At 44.4% G+C, this 19,908-nt stretch overlaps 1 protein-coding gene and 2 pseudogenes across 2 annotated transcripts in view; 2 read left to right on the plus strand and 1 right to left on the minus strand.

Annotated features, from left to right (window-relative positions):
* LOC126425132 (organic solute transporter alpha-like protein) overlaps nucleotides 1–19,908 on the minus strand; it is a 329,608-nt gene that overhangs the window by 186,767 nt on the left and 122,933 nt on the right. The window lies entirely within an intron of this gene.
* LOC126425358 (5S ribosomal RNA) lies at nucleotides 10,212–10,329 on the plus strand (annotated as a pseudogene).
* LOC126425588 (5S ribosomal RNA) lies at nucleotides 19,739–19,856 on the plus strand (annotated as a pseudogene).

Consider the following 19,908-nt stretch of genomic DNA (forward strand, 5'->3'; position numbering starts at 1 on the left):
TACCCTTCATTCGATCCCTGCGAAACCCTACATTTCAGCAGGATAATGCACGCCGCATGTTGCAGGTCCTGTACGGGCCTTTCTGGATACAGAAAGCGATCCAAGCTGTGTTTGACTCAATGCCCAGGCGTATCATGGCCGTCCGTTATTACGGCCAGAGGTGGTTGTTCTGGGTACTGGTTTCGCAGGATCTATGCACCCAAATTGCGTGAAAATGTAATCACATGTCAGTTCTAGTATAGTATATTTGTCCAATGAATACCCGTTTATCATCTGCATTTCTTCTTGGTGTAGCAATTTTAATGGCCAGTAGTGTAGATGTCTGTATTTGAGAGAAAGTGTATAGTTGAGCTTAGAGAGAAACCGATTGGAGTAGTCGGTGAATTAGTCTACATTTGAATAGGAGCGATGCCAGTATTCGACGATGTTGACAGGAATGGGTGAACAATGGCCGAACGCAGCGTCAAAAAAAGAAGCGACCGAACTAGAGAGATGACAGAATACGAGGACCGAGCAATCGTCAGAGAGGCACTCAGAGCCCCCAATTCACCGTTATTACGGATACGACAGCCAATTCGTGTTTCAGTGAACACAGCGACCATTAATAGGTGGATCACATAAAGGAGGCTGAGCTCACAGGGACCTTTACCCCAACTACCATTGACCTGTGTACACGAACAAGCACGTCTGCAGTGGTGTCCTACACATTCGGCCTGGAACCTTATCCACAGTAGAACTGTCTTTAGTGATGAGCCCCACTTGGAACTGAGCGCCGATGGCCAGAGAAGACGTGTCTCGAGACACAGCAGCAGGATACCAACCTGAATGGGCAACCGCCTTACAGTCCGACAGCTAGGAGTGATGTTCTGTTATGGCATTTCTTTCCATAGCAGGACTCCTTTGGTTGTCATCCGCGGCACCCTCACAGCACAAGGTTGATTTTTTTTGTGGTTTTAGAGCGCACAAGTAGAGTGGTCATTAGCGCCCAGACTAAATTATGAGTGCACTGTGAGGCACAAGGTTAAAACAGCAACTAAAAAGGATAACACTATAAAAGGCACATCAACAGGCAAGGGATTAAAAGAAAACAGCATAATCAAATGTCCTTAGACAGGTTTGTCAAGTGGATAAAACGAAGAACGCGAGCAGCTGCTCCTGGGCCATCCGCTAAAATGGCATCCAGAGTACGCGGCAGGCCAAGATCAACGCGCAGTGTATTAAAATTCGGACAGGACGTTAAAATGTGGCGTACCGTCAGCAATTGCCCACATGCGCAGAACGGCGCCGGCGCAGCCGTCAGCAGATGGCGATGGCTGAACCGGCAGTGTCCAATCCGTAACCGGGCCAAAACGACCTCCTCCCTCCGAGAAGGGCGTGGTCGTCCAAGCCGTGGGGAGAGGTTTCAACGCCCGAAGCTTGTTTGCAGTAAGTGTAGCCTAATCGGCATGCCACAGCGATAAAATGCGCTGACAAATGACCCTGCTAAAATCAGATGAAGGCACACAACAAGAAGCTGTCCGTGGCTGGAGGACCGCAGCTTTGGCTACGGCATCTGCAGTTTCGTTCCCAGGGATACCGACATGGCCAGGAACCCACATAAAGGTAACCCGAGCACCGTCGTCCGCCAGCTGCTGAAGAGAGCGTTGGATCCGGTGCACGAAAGGGTGAACCGGATACGGATCACTGAGGCTCTGGATGGCGCTCAGGGAATCAGAGCAGATGACATAAGCAGAATGTCGGTGGCGGCGGATGTAAAGAACAGCCTGGTAGAGGGCAAATGGCTCAGCTGTGAAGACCGAACAATGGCCATGGAGCCGGTATTTGAAACTGTGTGCCCCGACAATAAAAGAATACCCGACACCATTATTGGCCTTAGAGCCATCTGTATAAATGAAGATCTTATTAATGAACTTCGAACGAAGTTCGACAAACCGGGAGCCAGCTGGGTAACCTCCTTTGGGAGCGAGCTGAGGTCAAGGTGAACGCGAACCTGAGCCTGGAGCCAAGGTGGTGTTTGGCTCTCGCCCACTCCAAAGGTTGCAGGGAGTGAAAAATCAAGGTGCTGAAGGAGGCGACGAAAGCGAACTCCAGGGGGTAGCAGGGCAGAGACCTACAACCCGTATTGACGGTCGAGACAGTCGTCAAAAAAGGAAGGATAAGACGGGTGGTCGGGCATTGACAATAGCCGACAGGCATACCGACAAAGCAGTATATCGCGCCGGTAGGTGAGTGGCAATTCAGCGGCTTCAGCATGAAGACTCTCGACGGGACTAGTATAGAACGCTTCAATCGCAAGACGTAACATCCGATGTTGTATAGAGTTGAGGCGACGTAAGATGGACGGCCGTGCAGAGGAGTATAGAAAGCTCCCATAATCCGGCTTTGAGCGGACGATCGACCGATAAAGGCGAAGTAGGAACAACACAGAGATACGTCGACAATATCCTACGTCCCGTTTTGTTGCCCTTCATGGCAAGCCATCCTGGCCTTAAATGTCAGCAATATAATGTACGCCCGCACACGGCGAGAGTTTCTCTTGCTTGTCTTCGTGCTTGCAAAACCCTTGGTGAGCAAGGTCGCCAGATCTCTTCCAACTGAGAACATCCGGAGCATTATGGACAGAGCTTTCAAACAGAGTTTTGACGATCTAACGCGCATGTTGGAAAGAATTTTTCACGATATTCCTTAGAACATCATCCAACAACTCTCTCAATCATTGCCAAACCGAATAACTGCTTGCGTAAGGAAGGGCCAGAGATGGACCAACGCGTTGTTTAGTTACTCAATTTATGAATCTCTTTCTGTTGATTAAATCATCCAGTTTCTCTGAGTTCATTCCGATATTTCCTCCATGGGGCTTCGTTTTTTGGCTGTTATGGACACTCCATTTCCTTCCCATATGTTAAACGCGCACCTTGAACTATTGTATTGAAACTTCTGAAGTGTATTTACCTGACGGAATGAACAACATAAAATTTTCATAATTTACTTCATCGTATGGTGAAAGCGTGTAGCTGAGTCATTCATGATTGAAGTAATGAAAACTGCACCAGTTATTTTTTGCTGCCGAGCACAACGCGTTTAGAGAATTTATTCTCATTTTCAAGCGCTTTTGCGTATTTTCTTTCATGAATATCTTTAGTGATTCCAGAATGAGATTTTCACTCTGCAGCGGAGTGTGCGCTGATATGAAACTTCACGGGGCGTGAGTCGAGCTTGGGTAGCTCACTTGCCCGCGAAAGGCAAAGGTCCCGAGTTGGAGTCTCGGTCCGGCACACAGTTTTAATCTGCCAGGAAGTTTCATATCATCGCACACTCCGCTGCAGAGTGAAAATCTCATTCTGGAAACATCCCCCAGGCTGTGGCTAAGCAATGGCTAAGCAATATCCTTTCTTTCAGGAGTGCTAGTTCTGCGAGGTTCACAGAAAAGCTTCTGTAAAGTTTCGAAGGTAGGAGACGAGGTACTGGCAGAAGTAAAGCTGTGAGAATGGGTAGTTCAGTTGGTAGAGCACTTGCCCGCGAAAGGCAAAGGTCCCGAGTTCGAGTCTCGGTCCGGCACAGTTTTAATCTGCCAGGAAGTTTCATCTTTAGTGATGATTGCATGTGTGCTTTTCTACCTCGCCTGCGTCTTTTCGAAGTGAGACTGCAATCGTGAAGTCGGCAAAATGAATGAGATTTTTTTTCTTTTCTTAAAGCTAATGTTACAAATAGTATTTTGGTTTGTTTATTTACAAATATTGTGCGTCCTCCATTATACAGAACATTGCAAACATGCAAATCATCACTGACAATGTTTGTTTACAAAACATGGTACAAAGATATTATGACACTATGGCTTCACAAAAAGTTTGTGTACAGTCGGAGGTGTTACAATATTTTGGATTACATTATATATATAGATAATAAAATACCTTTTTTACCCTTATTCACTACTAAATTATCGATTATACTTTATTTTTATTTTATCTTTTTCCCAATGATGAAATGTACATATTTATGAAAATGTCACAGTTATGATATGCAAGAGACACATTTGACAAACTTGACAAGGCGGCCGAGGTGGCCGAGCGGTTCTAGGCGCTACAGTCTGGAACCGCGCGACCGCTACGGTCGCAGGTTCGAATCCTGCCTCGGGCATGGATGTTTGTGATATCCTTAGGTTAGTTAGGTTTAAGTAGTTCTGAGTGCTAGGGGACTGATGACCTCAGAAGTTGAGTCCCATAGTGCTCAGAACAATTTAATTTTTTTTTTAAAACTTGACAGTTAATTAGTTCATTTCTTCAAATGTTTGTTCTGCATATGAAAACAGTGATAATTTTCATAAATATGTAGATTTCCTCAATAGTGGTAAAAAATACATTTTATTATCTACAATGTTGTGTATAGTTACTGCAATGAAGTCTATGAGCATAAATGTAATTTCGGGACTATTCCAGGCACTGATTTAAAGCATACATTATCTGATAAAAACTAACAGGACACCTCTATGTCGTACGGGATTGATGATTAGATGTCACTAGAGGTGGATCTGCCAGAAGGAGGCAGAAGTTTTGTGTTAACAGTAGAACAGAAGTAACAGCAGAACGGGTGGGTCAGGAGAGGTCAGCGACTTCGTATGTGGACTATCCATTGGATGTAACCAGAGTAAAAAATCTATCAGCGACATTTCAGCCCTTCTAAAGCTGCACGAGACGACTGTTGGTGATGTGGCTGTGAAGAGGAAATGTGAAAGAACCACAGCTAAACGAAAACCACACAGACCTCATGTAATGACAGACAGAGAACGTCGACCATTACAACGGTGGGTGGTTCTAAAATACCGCGTAAAATCAGCGGAAGGGATCAATCATGAATTCCAAAGAATTGGCAGGAATCCGGGTAGCATAGTGATTCTCCGTAAGGAGTTAAAGAGAATGAAGTGCAGTGTTCGAGCAGTTCGTCATAAGCCACACTTTTAGGTATTCAGTGATTGGACACACTTATTATATGGAGACTCACGTAACTGACCAGTGGATGACTGGAAACGAGTTATCTAGAGTAATGAATCACGCTATACTATGTGGCAATCGATGGAAATATAGAGGATGTCGTGTTACGGTGTTTTTCGTTGTTAGGGTGTCGTTCGCTATCGTGCTTAAGAAAACGCTAAATGCAGGACATGAACACATTTTGCAGCATTGTGTAAGGGACCAGGTCGGAGACGACTAGTGCGTCAAATGACAATGCACCATGTCATAAAGCAGTATGTGTGAGGTAATGGCTTATGGACAGTAACGTTCCTGAGAATGGATGACCTGGCCTGACTCCCGGCATGAACCTAATGGAACACATTTTGGAATGAGCTAGACCGTCGATTTCTCACCAGACCCCAACGTCCATCATCATTACCTTCTCTGTTTTCGGATTTTGAGGAGTAATGGGCCGCCGCACCTCCACAGACAATCAGACATTCTGTAGGGAGCACATTATACTCATGTGGGAGCGATCTAGAAGCTTGTAAAACAATAAACTAGAAGCAAAATCGCACGAATTCTTTTTTATTCCATGATTACCACTTTCGGCGAAACTAAAGCCGCCATCATCGGACCTAGGGAGGACAGAAAACACTATAAAAGTGTGTACATGTGTACATATAAAATTAATTACATACCTTAGGACAAATACAGGTTACAACATCAAGGCAAACAATGGTGATATTAATAGTTGCCTATAACACGCGGGGGGGGGGGGGGGGGGGGGAGGGACGGGGGGGGGGGGTGCCTTTCGCCCTAAAATAGGACATTCTCCGCACATTCATAAAAGAGTTGACTGCGTTTCCATGGTTCACTGTTGCTTCAAAGGGCTTTGTAGGACCTCGTCAAAAATACTAAAGAAATTATGGTCTGCAGATTTGAGTTGATCATTAAGCAGTGAGTTAGGGTATCTTTCTTGTTTCCATTAATTTGAATGTTTTCTGGAATGTCAAGCTTTTACTTTGGGGGCCCTATGCAAAATCTCCATGCCTCGGCGTATATCTAACACTTTATGCTTAGACGCCCGCATATGGTCTGCAAATGCAGTCTTCTTATGTGCATTTGTGTGTTCTCGAAAACGTGTAAAATCGACCTTCTTGTCTGTCGACATAGAACCCTTCGCACTCACCGCATTGTAGTTTATAAACCCCTGTGCTTTTGTATTTGTCTGCTTGGCTTTCTACAGTATGTCTAAGTTTCGAGCGTAGGTTACTTTTCGTATTGAACGCGAACACCACGTTCGACTTACGGAACTGTCGTTCAGTTTTATCTGATATTAGACCATTATAGGTCATAGGGACATATCTTTTCGGATTGGTATTACTAGATAACTTGTTCTTATTTTTATTTCTTTTTACATTCTTATAAATAACGTCGACTATAGATGGATCGTATCCATTATTATGTGCTATGTATTCCAGCGTTGCTATTTCTTGCTTTATACTGTCTTGTTCCAAGGGGAGTTTTACAAGTCTATGAATCATCGATTAGAAGTACACCTTTTTACATTTGGGAGGATGACATGATTGGGCGTTAATAGTAAGGTCTGTAGAGAATGGTTTCCTAAAAATGCTGAACTTATGATTATCGTTAACTTCCGTAATCGTCAAATCTAAATAATTAATGCTGCAATTGCTCTCAAGTTCAAGAGCAAAAATAATCTGATTATGTATCGCATTAAGGCTGTAAGGTATATGTTAACGTCACTGAGGTCGCCTCGGATCAGAGCAATGACGTCGCCACCATACATCTTGTAGTATATATTTGCCTCTTTCAAATTTGCATTATTACAAAAAGTTATTCTCAAGGTGGTTAATAAAAATATCTGCCATTTTATCTGTAAGGTAATTGCCCATCGCAAGCCCATAACGCTGACAATATATTTTATTATTGAACTGGAAGTAGTTAAACGAGAGAGACGTTTCCAACAGGTCAATGAATTCTATTATTTCTGCTTAGCTTACTTTCTGATATTTTAAGAGATTATTTTTAATATTATCATCGCATTCTTTAATAGGAGTATTAGTATAAAGGTTTTATATGTGTACATGCAATGTAAGTGGAATCCAAGCCCACTTTTATAGTGTTTTCTGTCCTCCCTAGATCCGATGATGGCGGCTTTAGTTTCGCCGAAACCGGTAATCAAGGAATACAAAGAATTCCTGCGATCTTGGCTACCAGTTTATTGTTTTACAATCAGACATTCCAGCAGATTTCAAGTCCTCATAAACTAAAAGGGAACACTCTTTTGACAACACGGTGTATGCTGTATTTTGATGCTGGAGATAACAACACAAGGAATCGACGGTCAGGTAGCGGCGACGAATGACGGCTGCTGCTGAAGGAAGTGGCAGTGAAATTTGTGGTCATTACCCTGAAGTGAAAGCGACTGCGGTTTGCGTGTAACTCCGGGGTTGTCACGCGATGGCATTGGTGCGTGCGTCCCGGTCAAGGACTAGCGAGGCTCCGACGCAGATTCTCCCTGGTCGCGTATAACTGGCTGGTCTATAGAACTTGTGGCCCCCGCTTAGATAATTTATTGAAGACCTGCCGGCCGAAGCATGCATAGCACGCCCCGGATATGCTTCGATCGCTCCGAGAGGGCGCGCTCGGATTTGGGAACCAGTCGGTGTTGCCATTCGTAGGCGTAACGAGATGGACGGAGATTTTTGGGAAGAACCGCACATGAAAGTTTACTGACGAGAAGCGTCTGTTACGACTTTATAAAGCCTAATACCTATGTGTACAAATGTGGAATGAATTGGTATCCCCACATTGACGATACGTTCGAAAGAATCATTGCGTTTATGTGAAAATCATCAGCAACCACAGCATTCAATCAATTTCATGGTACTCCTTCCAGGGAAATCAGTAATATAAATGTTGTTGTTGTTGTGGTCTTCAGTCCTGAGACTGGTTTGATGCAGCTCTCCATGCTACTCTATCCTGTGCAAGCTGCTTCATCTCCCAGTACCTACTGCAACCTACATCCTTCTGAATCTGCTTAGTGTATTCATCTCTTGGTCTCCCTCTACGATTTTTACCCTCCACGCTGCCCTCCAATGCTAAATTTGTGATTCCTTGATGCCTCAGAACATGTCCTACCAACCGATCCCTTCTTCTACTCAAGTTGTGCCACAAACTTCTCTTCTCCCCAATCCTATTCAATACCTCCTCATTAGTTACGTGATCTACCCATCTAATCTTCAGCATTCTTCTGTAGCACCACATATCGGAAGCTTCTATTCTCTTCTTGTCCAAACTATTTATCGTCCATGTTTCGCTTCCATACATGGCTACACTCCATACAAATACTTTCAGAAACAACTTCCTGACACTTAAATCTATACTCGATGTTAACAAATTTCTCTTCTTCGGAAACGCTTTCCTTTCCATTGCCCGTCTACATTTTATAACCTCTCTAATTTCGACCATCATCTGTCATTTTGCTCCCCAAACAGCAAAAATCATTTACTACTTTAAGCGTTTCATTTCCTAATCTAATTCCCTCCCCATCACACAGTCCGACTACATTCTATTATCCTCGTTTTGTTTTTGTTGATGTTCATCTTATATCCTCCTTTCAAGACACTGTCCATTCCGTTCAACTGCTCTTCCAAGTCCTTTGCTGTCTCTGACAGAATTACATTGTCATCGGCGAACCTCAAAGTTTTTGTTTCTTCTCCATGGATTTTAATACCTACTCCGAACTTTACTTGTGTTTCCTTCACTGCTTGCTCAATATAAATATTGAATAAAATCAGGGAGAGGCTACAACCCTGTCTCACTCCCTTCCCAACCCCTGCTTCCCTTTCCTGCCCCTCGACTCTTGTAACTGCCATCTGGTTTCTGTACAAATTGTAAATAGCCTTTCGCTCCCTGTATTTTACCCCTGCCACCTTCAGAATTTGAAATAGAGTATTCCAGTCAACATTGCCAAAAGCTTTCTCTAAGTTTACAAATGCTAGAAACATAGGTTTGCCTTTCCTTAATCTAGCTTCTAAGATAAGTCGTAGGGTCAGTATTGCCTCATGTGTTCCAATATTTCTACGGAATCCAAAAGTTCTTAGGGAGTTCTAAAATTCCAAATAAAACAAAAAACAAAGCATATCCTTCCGATATCATTATTGTATATATCCATGTAAGCTATGAATCACTTTATTAACATATCTTTCCTGATTGACTGTATCAGGCCATTAGTTGACCAAAGAAAGGAGAAAGTTTGATTTAGCGTCCCATGAATGACATCATTAGGGACTGCGCACAAGTCCGGACTGGACAAGATATGACACGCAAGAATTTACCTTCCTGAGCATTTTTATGGCAGCGCAATGGTTAGCACACTCAACCTGCATTCGGGAGGACGACGGTTCAAACCCGTGTCCGGCCATCCTGATTTAGGTTTTCCGTGATTTCCCTAAATCGCTTCAGGGGAATGTCGGCATGATTCCTTTGAAAGAGCATGGCCGACTTCCTTCCCCATTCTTCCATAAGCCGATGGGACCGATGACCTCAGTGTCTGGTCCCCTCCTTCAAATGAGCCAATCAACATTTTTATGACTCGGTCTACGGCGTCTTGCCACGGTTCACGCGGCTCCCCAAGTCGGAGGTTCAAGTCCTCCTTCGGGCATGGGTGTATGTGTGTCATCACTGGCATAAGTCAGTTTAATAAGTTTGTAAGCCTCGGGACTGATGACATCAGAAGTTTGGTCCCATAGAACTTTACCACAAAAAAAAAAAAAAATAAATAAATTATGATTGTGTCACCCTCTGAATTGAGCATATCACTGCCGGCTGGAGTGGCCGAGCGGTTCCAGGCGCTACAGTTTGGAATCGCGCGACCACTGCGGTCGCAGGTTCGAATCCTGCCTCGGGCATGGATATGTGTGATGTCCTTAGGTTAGTTAGGTTTAAGTAGTTCTAAGTTCTAGGGGACTGATGACCTCAGAAGTTAAATCCCATAGTGCTCAGAGCCATTTGAACCATTTTTTTTGAGCATATCACAAAATTCTTTCAAAGTACAATATTTGTGTTCCATTTAATTTCATACTTAATTTCAAGGAGGCATGAAAGATGATGGTGGACCTCCTTCTGAGTGGGGACGTATTACTGTTGGTGTTCCATAGGGTTCAGTATTGCGACCAATCTTTTTCTTGCTGTCTTATTCACTATAGTTAAGTCGAACTATCGCTCTTCGCTGCCAACGGCTTTGCCGCAGTGGCAACACCGGTTCCCGTCAGATCACCGAAGTTAAGCGCTGTCGGACTGGTCTAGCAATTGGATGCGTGACCATCCGGTCTGCCGAGCGCTGTTGGCAAGCGGGGTGCACTAGGCCCTTGTGGAGGAAACTAAACTACTTGAGAAGTAGCGGCACCGGTCTCGTAAACTGACATACGGCTGGAAGAGGGGTGTGCTGACCACATTCTCCTCCGTATCCCCATCTAGTAACGCCTTGAGAAGAGAATGACACGGCGGCCGGTCGGTACCGTTGGTTCTTCATGGCCTGTTCGGACGGAGTGTGTGTGTGTGTGTGTGTGTGTGTGTGTGTGTGTGTGTGTGTGTGTGTGTGTGTGTGTGTGTTGACTGGTGGGTTCGGTCTGGCACGGTATTATGTTGGTGCGGGCGACAAAAGCAGCGTCTAAGAGATTCCAGAAGATGGCCAAAGTGACGGAAACCAAGGAAGGCAAAATATGCAGCTCCAGCTGTCTATTCTTTTATTGGACGCCGTTTCGGCGACATTCCTGCCGCCAGCAACACCATTAATCCAACTGGGGAAATGGGGCATACACATACGTGGAATGCGAACCACTAATTGAGTTTGGTGACTTACCAAATCGTTGAGAGATGAAGGCTAGATTAAAACGAAGACTGAAAAATCTGTGGTCTGTCCAACATTCGATACGGCGAACACACTGTTTCCGTGACTCGAATCCGGATTTACCACTTCTCACAATGTCCGTCTTAACCACTTCGGCTATGCATGTACACTCCCTGGACCGACCCAAACTTCCAGAAGTCATACTGTATGCATGCTTACGTCGTAGTGGTGAATTTAGTGCACTACGATAGAAGGATGGAGACAGTTTGAGTCAGTTTGGAGAGAGCGCATGGAGAGCTGAAGCGGTTAAGGTGGATATCGTGACAAGTGGGTAATCCGGTTTCGAGCCCCAGTCCGGCATAAATTTTCGTATTTCACTGTTCGGTAGTGTATCTGTACCAAATATAGCTGTTGTCAAGGAATTCGCAGTCGGCGAATTAATTTACAAAAATTTTCTTTTTCTTGTTGAAGCTATTATCATGTTTCTCAATTTCGATGGCTTCCCTGGACAAGCGGAAATGGTGGCCCACAGCGAGATCTTCGGTTTCGGAGGATTTTCTTAGATAGTCCGTCTGTGTCCGGCGATCCTGGAGTTGGCGGATTGTACAGTCATTTCCGTATAGACCGTGCACAGGGCAAGCGGTATATTCCCGCTATTGAACGTCGGCCCCTTTTTCTTCATCTTTTCGGCCGGTTTCTAAATTATCTTTATGCTGTTTGACCGACGATGATGATTACGATGATTGGTTTGTGGTTAGCTCAACTGCGCGGTCATCAGCGCCCGTACAAACTACCCATTGTTTTCACAGTTCAATTTTTTACACAGTCCAATCTAGCCACTGTCACGAAGGGTGGTGGTGATGAATTGATGGGGACAGCACAAATACCCAGTCCCCGGGCAGAGAAAATCCCCAACTCGGCCGGTAATCGAACCTGGAACCCCGTGATCCAGAGCCAGCAATGCTAGCAAGAGCTGCGGACTGTGAGCGACGAAAGAAGAAATATCGGGTACCACCTTTCTGGTATACATGTTAAAGTTGACGAACAGAATCGGCCGGACATTGGTCAGTCACGTCGAAAGGGTATTTACAGACCGAAAAAAAGTCAAACGTCGGCCGAAGAACACGAGACAGAAACCAACAGGAAATTTGCCTTTCGGAAAGTGTGAAATAGGAATTGTGAAATGCCGTTTATGTTGGTACGGACAATGTCGGGGTATTCACTTTGCCAATTTTCCATTAGAAACGAAAAAAAAGAACTGTAGAGTAGTATCGAAACAGTTTTATTTCCATGTCTTCGTGAAAAGACCTCTGAAATAATGTAACAGTCGTACAAAGGAATATGTATAATGTAAAAATGTATTATGGCAACGCCTCTTCGTAGCTCTAAAGACTGCTATTGTTTTCGCATTACATCCATTTGTGCTTCGTACTTGAAAGCTGTGAAAAGCGCTGCCGGGTGTCAGGGATTTCCTTGAGTTGACTCGACTGTACCAGAGTCTTACTAGTAAAGAATAAATGTATTAAAACTTCATGCATGATTCGTAATATTTTCACATCTCAGTGTTTATGTCGTCGTATCTCTCTAACTATATGCCATACAATGATATTTTTGTGTAGGTACATTCAGCGGACTATGTGGTGACTGTCTGTGAAATATATTGCGAATAGAGTTAGTGGCAAAGGAATAAAAAAATTTAAACGTCTGGCATGATGGGGTAGTTTTCCACGCATTCAGTATTTATGACGTCATTTCTGTTATCCCCACAGCGATCTTTGACTGACCGTAACGGTCCCAATAAACGAATAATACATGACAAGTAATTGGACAAGATATTTAGTTATAAACTTACTTCTTTGAAGACTTCGTCTGTCGAAATACCTACAGTGCTTGCTCGCATCTAAAGGATCGAGGTTACATCTGATTGACAATGTAAAATTTCCAAGTAATCAACTTTCTCCGGGTGTCACCTCGTTAATACCAGTGTAGTGTACCTCGGAACCTTTCATTCACAACAAGACGGCATACCTGCCACGACCTGAGACAAGACTAAGTGCGAGATGATTGTAGCCCCTTGTGGTTCACGATTCATAATTAAGTAGGAGCTCATTAACATGTGCACGCCGCCCGAAGATCTAGCACGCAGTTACAAAGCTCAACTGAAACGACGAGTTAGTCGTGAAAACGAGAATTCCGACAAATAATGTTCCTACTGCTACAGTCAGTCACATATCTGCTGCTCTCTCTCTTTTTTTATGTCAGTCCTTCCCCTTTTCAATTTCAAACACGTCTATTCTCTTCTCGTTTCAGACGTTTCACTTCCATACAAGGCTACACTCCAGGCAAATATCTTCGAAACGGTCTTCCTAACACCTAAATTTATGATCGACATTAACAAATTTTTTTAGATATGCTTTTCTTGCCATTCCAGTCTACAGTTTATATCCTGTCTACTTTGGCCATTATTAGTTATTTCGCTGCACAAATAGCAAAACTCATCTACTACTTCCAGTGTATCTTTTCCTAATCTGATTCTCTCCGGATCACCTGATTGAATTCGACTACATTCCATTATCCTTGATTTGCTTTTGTTGTTGTTGTTGTTGTTCATCTTTTATCCTTCTTTCGTTATACTGTCCATTCCATTCAACTGCTCTTCCCACTCCTTTGCTCTCTTTGACAGAATTACGTCATCAGCGAATCTCAAACTTTTTCTCTTCCCTGGTTTCCTTTATTGCTTACTCAACATACTGAATGAATACCGTCGGGGAAAGGCTACAATCCTGCCTCACTCCCTTCTCAATAACTGTTTCCATTTCACGCCCCTCGACTCCTACGGCTGCCGTCTGGCTGCTGAACAAGTTTTAAATAGCCTTTTGTTCCCTGTATTTTACTGTTTCAACCTTCAGAATTTAAAGAGAATATTTCAGTCAATACTGGCAAAGTCTACCAGTGCTACAAATGTAGCTGCTTATTTCCAACATGAAGTCAGAGCAGGACCAGCAACTTGAATAGCAAATTCTTTATTGTAATTCCACCACTGTTGCGTTGTATTATGCTGGTGACTGGTTTGGAACTTTGAAGTTAATTTTTAAGCCAAGTCTATGAAATCTCACTAATAGTGTTTGATTAGGCAACAATCAATTCACACATACGTGGCACACACATTATAGACACATGAAATGTCAACCAATTTCAGAATGTAGAGGTATTCATGAAGTACAGTTGAAGTAGACTCTAGTCGCCCGCTTAATAAAACGAAAATGTGACAGAATTACAATAAAGAATTTGCTATAAACGTAGGTTTGTCTTTCCTTAATTTACCTTCTAAGAGAAGTCGTAGGGAAAGTGTTGCCTCACGTGTTCCTACATTTCACTGGAATCCAGACTGATCTTTTCAGAGGTAGCTTCTACGTGTTTTTCCATACTTCTGTAAAGAATTCGTGGTAGCATTTTGCATCCATGGCTTATTAAACTGATACATACATGGTGATTCCGCTGTCATTACAGATGGATTTTATGCAACCCTCACCACTGCCTTCAAATATCACATGAAAAATTTTCGTATTCTCATGCCCACTTCACATAAACTTTTAGTCTTACAGAAATTTTGTAGCGGGAGAAGTTCTCGCTAGAGGCCATAGTTTTCGAATTATTCAAGAAAAACTTGCAGAAATGATCTTCAAACGCGTTTTTCTTTAACAACTCGTAAACCCTGGCCTCCAGCGTAACTGCATCTCAGTACTAAATTGAACTAAATTTAATTTCCTACTAGAAGGTCGTGCACATTTTTTCTGTAGGACTAGTAATTTGCACGTAGCAAGCGAGAGAATATGAAAATCAAGTGTGTGGTTTTTAGAGTCGTTGCGGGTAGCATAAAACCCAACGGTAGGGGCGGCAGAGGCTGTGCGTTATAGTCCTGATCGTGACCTGCACATCTTCTCAGAATGAAGGAAGTCTATGAGGGGAAGTTCATATGATACCCTTGTAAGAAGAGATGGGGAGACACTGGTTGCCACAAGTGGTCGGGACTCGATACCATGGACGGCGTGTGCGGCAAGCCAAAGTCGCTTCAAGAGCGCTGTTTTCAGTCGGCTCGCAGTGGAGACTACGGGCGCCCGTTGACACGGCAGGTGCGGTAATCGAGTACATCGCCAAGAGTCGCGACCGAATTGCTACCGATTTGACACACAGCTCATGTGACTCCAAGGTGATGGAAGTCAGTACATGCTGTTAGCTAACAAGGGGACCATCAGACCTGTTAACGACGGATTTTGATGAGGCTTAGGAATGTTGTAAGTGGACCTGTCTTGAGCACCTGCTAGCGGCTTTTCAAGCGGCGGCCCGTCGTTTCCGAAAAAATCGAATTTTGACGTTTTGTACGTACCTCCTATACCCATAACGTTTTACACATGTCAACGATCGAGAGAAAGTACTGCAGCGGCTGAGGTTCACAGCTATCAAGCTAACAGCACTGGTTAAAATCCAACCCGCGTAATACTTTTTCATTGGCTTCATACAGAATATCATTAAATAGTACGTGTCATGCAAAATTATCCAAAAGTTGTAGAAAAGAGGAAGGAATGAAGGAAGGAAGGAAGACTCAATTTAACGTCCCGTCGACATGCAGTCATTAGCAGTTCTCCCTTCCTTTTCCATCCTCTCCGGCCTCTCCCTCGGCAGGTCCCACCTGGCAGTTTTATTCTTCCTCGTGTGTGCTCCAAATGGGTTTTAAGTGTGTTGTTCTGGAGTGTTTTTAATACTGTGGCCGACTTTTAACCTGTGCATGTGCATGTGCATTCAGTGTCTTCTTTGTGTTTTAAGAATCGCCAACTGTGTTCTTTAACTTTATGTTGATTTTTTTAATTGTCCCCCAATGAATGTCACCATGTCATTGTATTTTAACCTCCATTTCCTCCCCTTACTCTGTTTTATGTCCCCTTTTTTATCGCCTTATGTATGTACCATTTTATTCTTATTTCAGTTATGTCACTCGGCTGAAGAGCGACGGATTGTGCCGCCCGTAAAATAAAAAAATAACAGGTACATGCACTGTATTCACAGTTGCGAATGCATACAACTATCAGCTGCATGCACGTCCGAGGGAACAGTGCTTCCTTTCTCTTAACGACATGGGATTGCAATAATCTATTTATTCGCCCATGCCAGACGGTGGCTTTCAATTAAAATACCATCTCCTGTACGGGAATCACATAATGTATGTACGAGTACAGGTTGTGACGCAGGATCGACGACACGTGGATGTTTGGATGTGACTGAGTTATGCACGGGTAGCCACATCTGTTAAGGGAGCCACTCACGTTAAGTCGGAATGCGGGTTCGAATCCCGGTCCAGCAATAATTTTCACTGTTGTCCTTCCCTTGTACAGCTGATGGGTGTCCGCATTCATAAATGAGAATACATTTCACGTATTTCGTAATGGCTGTAGTCGCCGCAGTGCCTGTTTCTTTGAACATATGTACACTCCTGGAAATTGAAATAAGAACACCGTGAATTCATTGTCCCAGGAAGGGGAAACTTTATTGACACATTCCTGGGGTCAGATACATCACATGATCACACTGACAGAACCACAGGCACATAGACACAGGCAACAGAGCATGCACAATGTCGGCACTAGTACAGTGTATATCCACCTTTCGCAGCAATGCAGGCTGCTATTCTCCCATGGAGACGATCGTAGAGATGCTGGATGTAGTCCTGTGGAACGGCTTGCCATGCCATTTCCACCTGGCGCCTCAGTTGGACCAGCGTTCGTGCTGGACTTGCAGACCGCGTGAGACGACGCTTCATCCAGTCCCAAACATGCTCAATGGGGGACAGATCCAGAGATCTTGCTGGCCAGGGTAGTTGACTTACACCTTCCAGAGCACGTTGGGTGGCACGGGATACATGCGGACGTGCATTGTCCTGTTGGAACAGCAAGTTCCCTTGCCGGTCTAGGAATGGTAGAACGATGGGTTCGATGACGGTTTGGATGTACCGTGCACTATTCAGTGTCCCCTCGACGATCACCAGTGGTGTACGGCCAGTGTAGGAGATCGCTCCCCACACCATGATGCCGGGTGTTGGCCCTGTGTGCCTCGGTCGTATGCAGTCCTGATTGTGGCGCTCACCCGCACGGCGCCAAACACGCATACGACCATCATTGGCACCAAGGCAGAAGCGACTCTCATCGCTGAAGACGACACGTCTCCATTCGTCCCTCCATTCACGCCTGTCGCGACACCACTGGAGGCGGGCTGCACGATGTTGGAGCGTGAGCGGAAGACGGCCTAACGGTGTGCGGGACCGTAGCGCAGCTTCATGGAGACGGTTGCGAGTGGTCCTCGCCGATACCCCAGGAGCAACAGTGTCCCTAATTTGCTGGGAAGTGGCGGTGTGGTCCCCTACGGCACTGCGTAGGATCCTACAGTCTTGGCGTGCATCCGTGCGTCGCTGCGGTCCAGTCCCAGGTCGACGGGCACGTGCACCTTCCGCCGACCACTGGCGACAACATCGATGGACTGTGGACACGCCCCACGTGTTGAGCAATTCGGCGGTACGTCCACCCGGCCTCCCGCATGCCCACTATATGCCCTCGCTCAAAGTCCGTCAACTGCACATACGGTTCACGTCCACGCTGTCGCGGCATGCTACCAGTGTTAAAGACTACGATGGAGCTCCGTATGCCACGGCAAACTGGCTGACACTGGCGGCGGCGGTGCACAAATGCTGCGCAGCTAGCGCCATTCGACGGCCAACACCACGGTTCCTGGTGTGTCCGCTGTGCCGTGCGTGTGATCATTGCTTGTACAGCCCTCTCGCAGTGTCCGGAGCAAGTATGGTGGGTCTGACACACCGGTGTCAATGTGTTCTTTTTTCCATTTCCAGGAGTGTACATGCATGTGGGTCCGAAGCAACACTGCAATGCCCGTCTTAACAACACGTGCACTGTAATGTCGTAAACATCACGGGGGCTCATAAAGAGGAGTAAATTTGGGAGAGAATTTTTACGGTGCTGGTGGATTCTTTTCTTACATCTACAAAGGTTTGATCATGAAGTGTCTCCCCACGAATGAAGCGAACGTTATGAAGATATTTCGCATTTTAACTACTAACCACAAACGCAATACATGTTTGAAGATGGTTTGCTGTAATTATTGATATATTATAAAATTACTACAGCGATAATTGCTATTTTTCAATAATTTTGTATACTATTTAATTCTAGTCCGTACTTTGAAACTATAAAACAAAGTAAGGACGTGGGATGTGAACCTGCACCGGCCGTATGATAGCCCTCTACTTTAGCCGCTGAGCTGCTTTCACTTGAACGTAATAGTACTAACGTTATGGTTACGGGAGGTACGCATCAACTTCAACATCGATTTTCGCGGAAATTGGGGTTGTGCCCAAAAAAATCCGCTAGCCATTCATTCAGTACAGGTCCGTCTAAAACATACGTTAAGACTCATCAAAATTCGTGATTAATAGATCTTATGGTCCCCTTGTAAGATGGAAGCAGACTCCTGCGTCATTACTCACAAGCCATACGAGACGAGGCGAGAGCCTGGGTTAGATCTGTCCGGAAAACGTGTCACCGCTAGTTGTATTACCTTGGTGAAGTGCCTGCTCCCCTTCAACATAGTCGGAGCTACCAACCTTACAGGGGAGGCTGTTCTCATCTCTTCCGCTAATTCCTGGAGGTGGGGGCGGCGATGTCTTCGTAGCTCAGAAGTTGGCTATACCACTCTAGCAGCAGACTCGAGGACGCCGAGAAAAAACGTGGCCAAAGCGTAAATTTGAACCAAACAGTTTTTCTTTTAATGGCCGGCTCCATCTTGAGACTTTTTTAAATAACATTCTTTGGCGGTATCACAAATTTTTGCCTTACAACAGATGATCCTATACTTCAGCAACACATCTATCGGCCTAGAATCTCGAGCAAAATTGATTCCACAGGCGACATTCTCATATTAAATTTAAGTTTTTCACATTAACATGCACGCAGTCGACCCGGTATTGCGGTTACTGGACAAGTATTTTCCGTCTTCTGTACGAATCTGCAGTTAGATTTGAAATTGATATAATTTGTTCTCTTCCTTTGCTGGGGCGGCATGTAATGGCTTCTAGGGTTCTTCCACGTGCGTGATAGGCGCCGTGGAAAAGTCTACGGTTTGTAAGCGGAAGAACGGAAGAAAATAGGAAGTAGGCTATGTATTGCCTGCAACCCCAAGTTTTTAAATTTTAAATTATACAATTATTTTCATACTTATTAAAAATGCACAATCACAAATATTCAGGACTATATGTTCGGGTTAGGAATATCTATGGGGCTACAAAAAGTTATTTTATGCTTTTTACTCCATTTTGTAAACGTGTTATATTAAAACGTTTTTTATGTAAGTAAGTATTTTGTTTAAGTCCTGCGTGTGTCAAATTTGTCAGTAAATTTCAGAGATTTTGATGAGATTATAACGGAAAAGTCTGGTAAATTTCGGGATTATTTCATTTTTCCTTCATCTGAGTCAACCAGTAAATTGCTTCCTCCTACACTTGTCTCACGGAAACGTGTCAAAGCTAAAAATTATAGAGAATCTAGCTCGCTCCGTAACTTACCAGCAACGGTTCTTACCAGGAAACATTGGCAAGTGGAAAAGTAAGAGGAGGAAATTGCACTGGTACACAAAGAACCCTCCGACACACACCAGACCGTAAAGAGGGTTAATATTGTATTATCATCGAGTTCTGAGCTCTGTTGAAAATTTCAAGTCTCTAGCTAACCGTTAAGTTAGTTTAAAATCAACTGGAAAATTTGTGCCCAACAAACAGACAAGAAAGCTACCTAATTCACTGCGCAACTGAATTAAATGATCATTTTTTCGAATCCCCATGACTTATACCTGCAACGGCATTGCCGCAGTGGCTACACCGGTTCCCGTCAGATCACCGAAGTTAAGCACTGTCAGGCGTGGCCGGTACTTGGATGGGTTACCATATGGGCCGCCATGCACTGTTGTAATTTTTTGGTGTGCACTCAGCCTCGTGATGCCAACTGAGGAGATATTCGGCCG

The sequence above is a fragment of the Schistocerca serialis genome, chromosome 10 (assembly GCF_023864345.2).
Source record: "Schistocerca serialis cubense isolate TAMUIC-IGC-003099 chromosome 10, iqSchSeri2.2, whole genome shotgun sequence".
NCBI lineage: Eukaryota > Metazoa > Arthropoda > Insecta > Orthoptera > Acrididae > Schistocerca > Schistocerca serialis.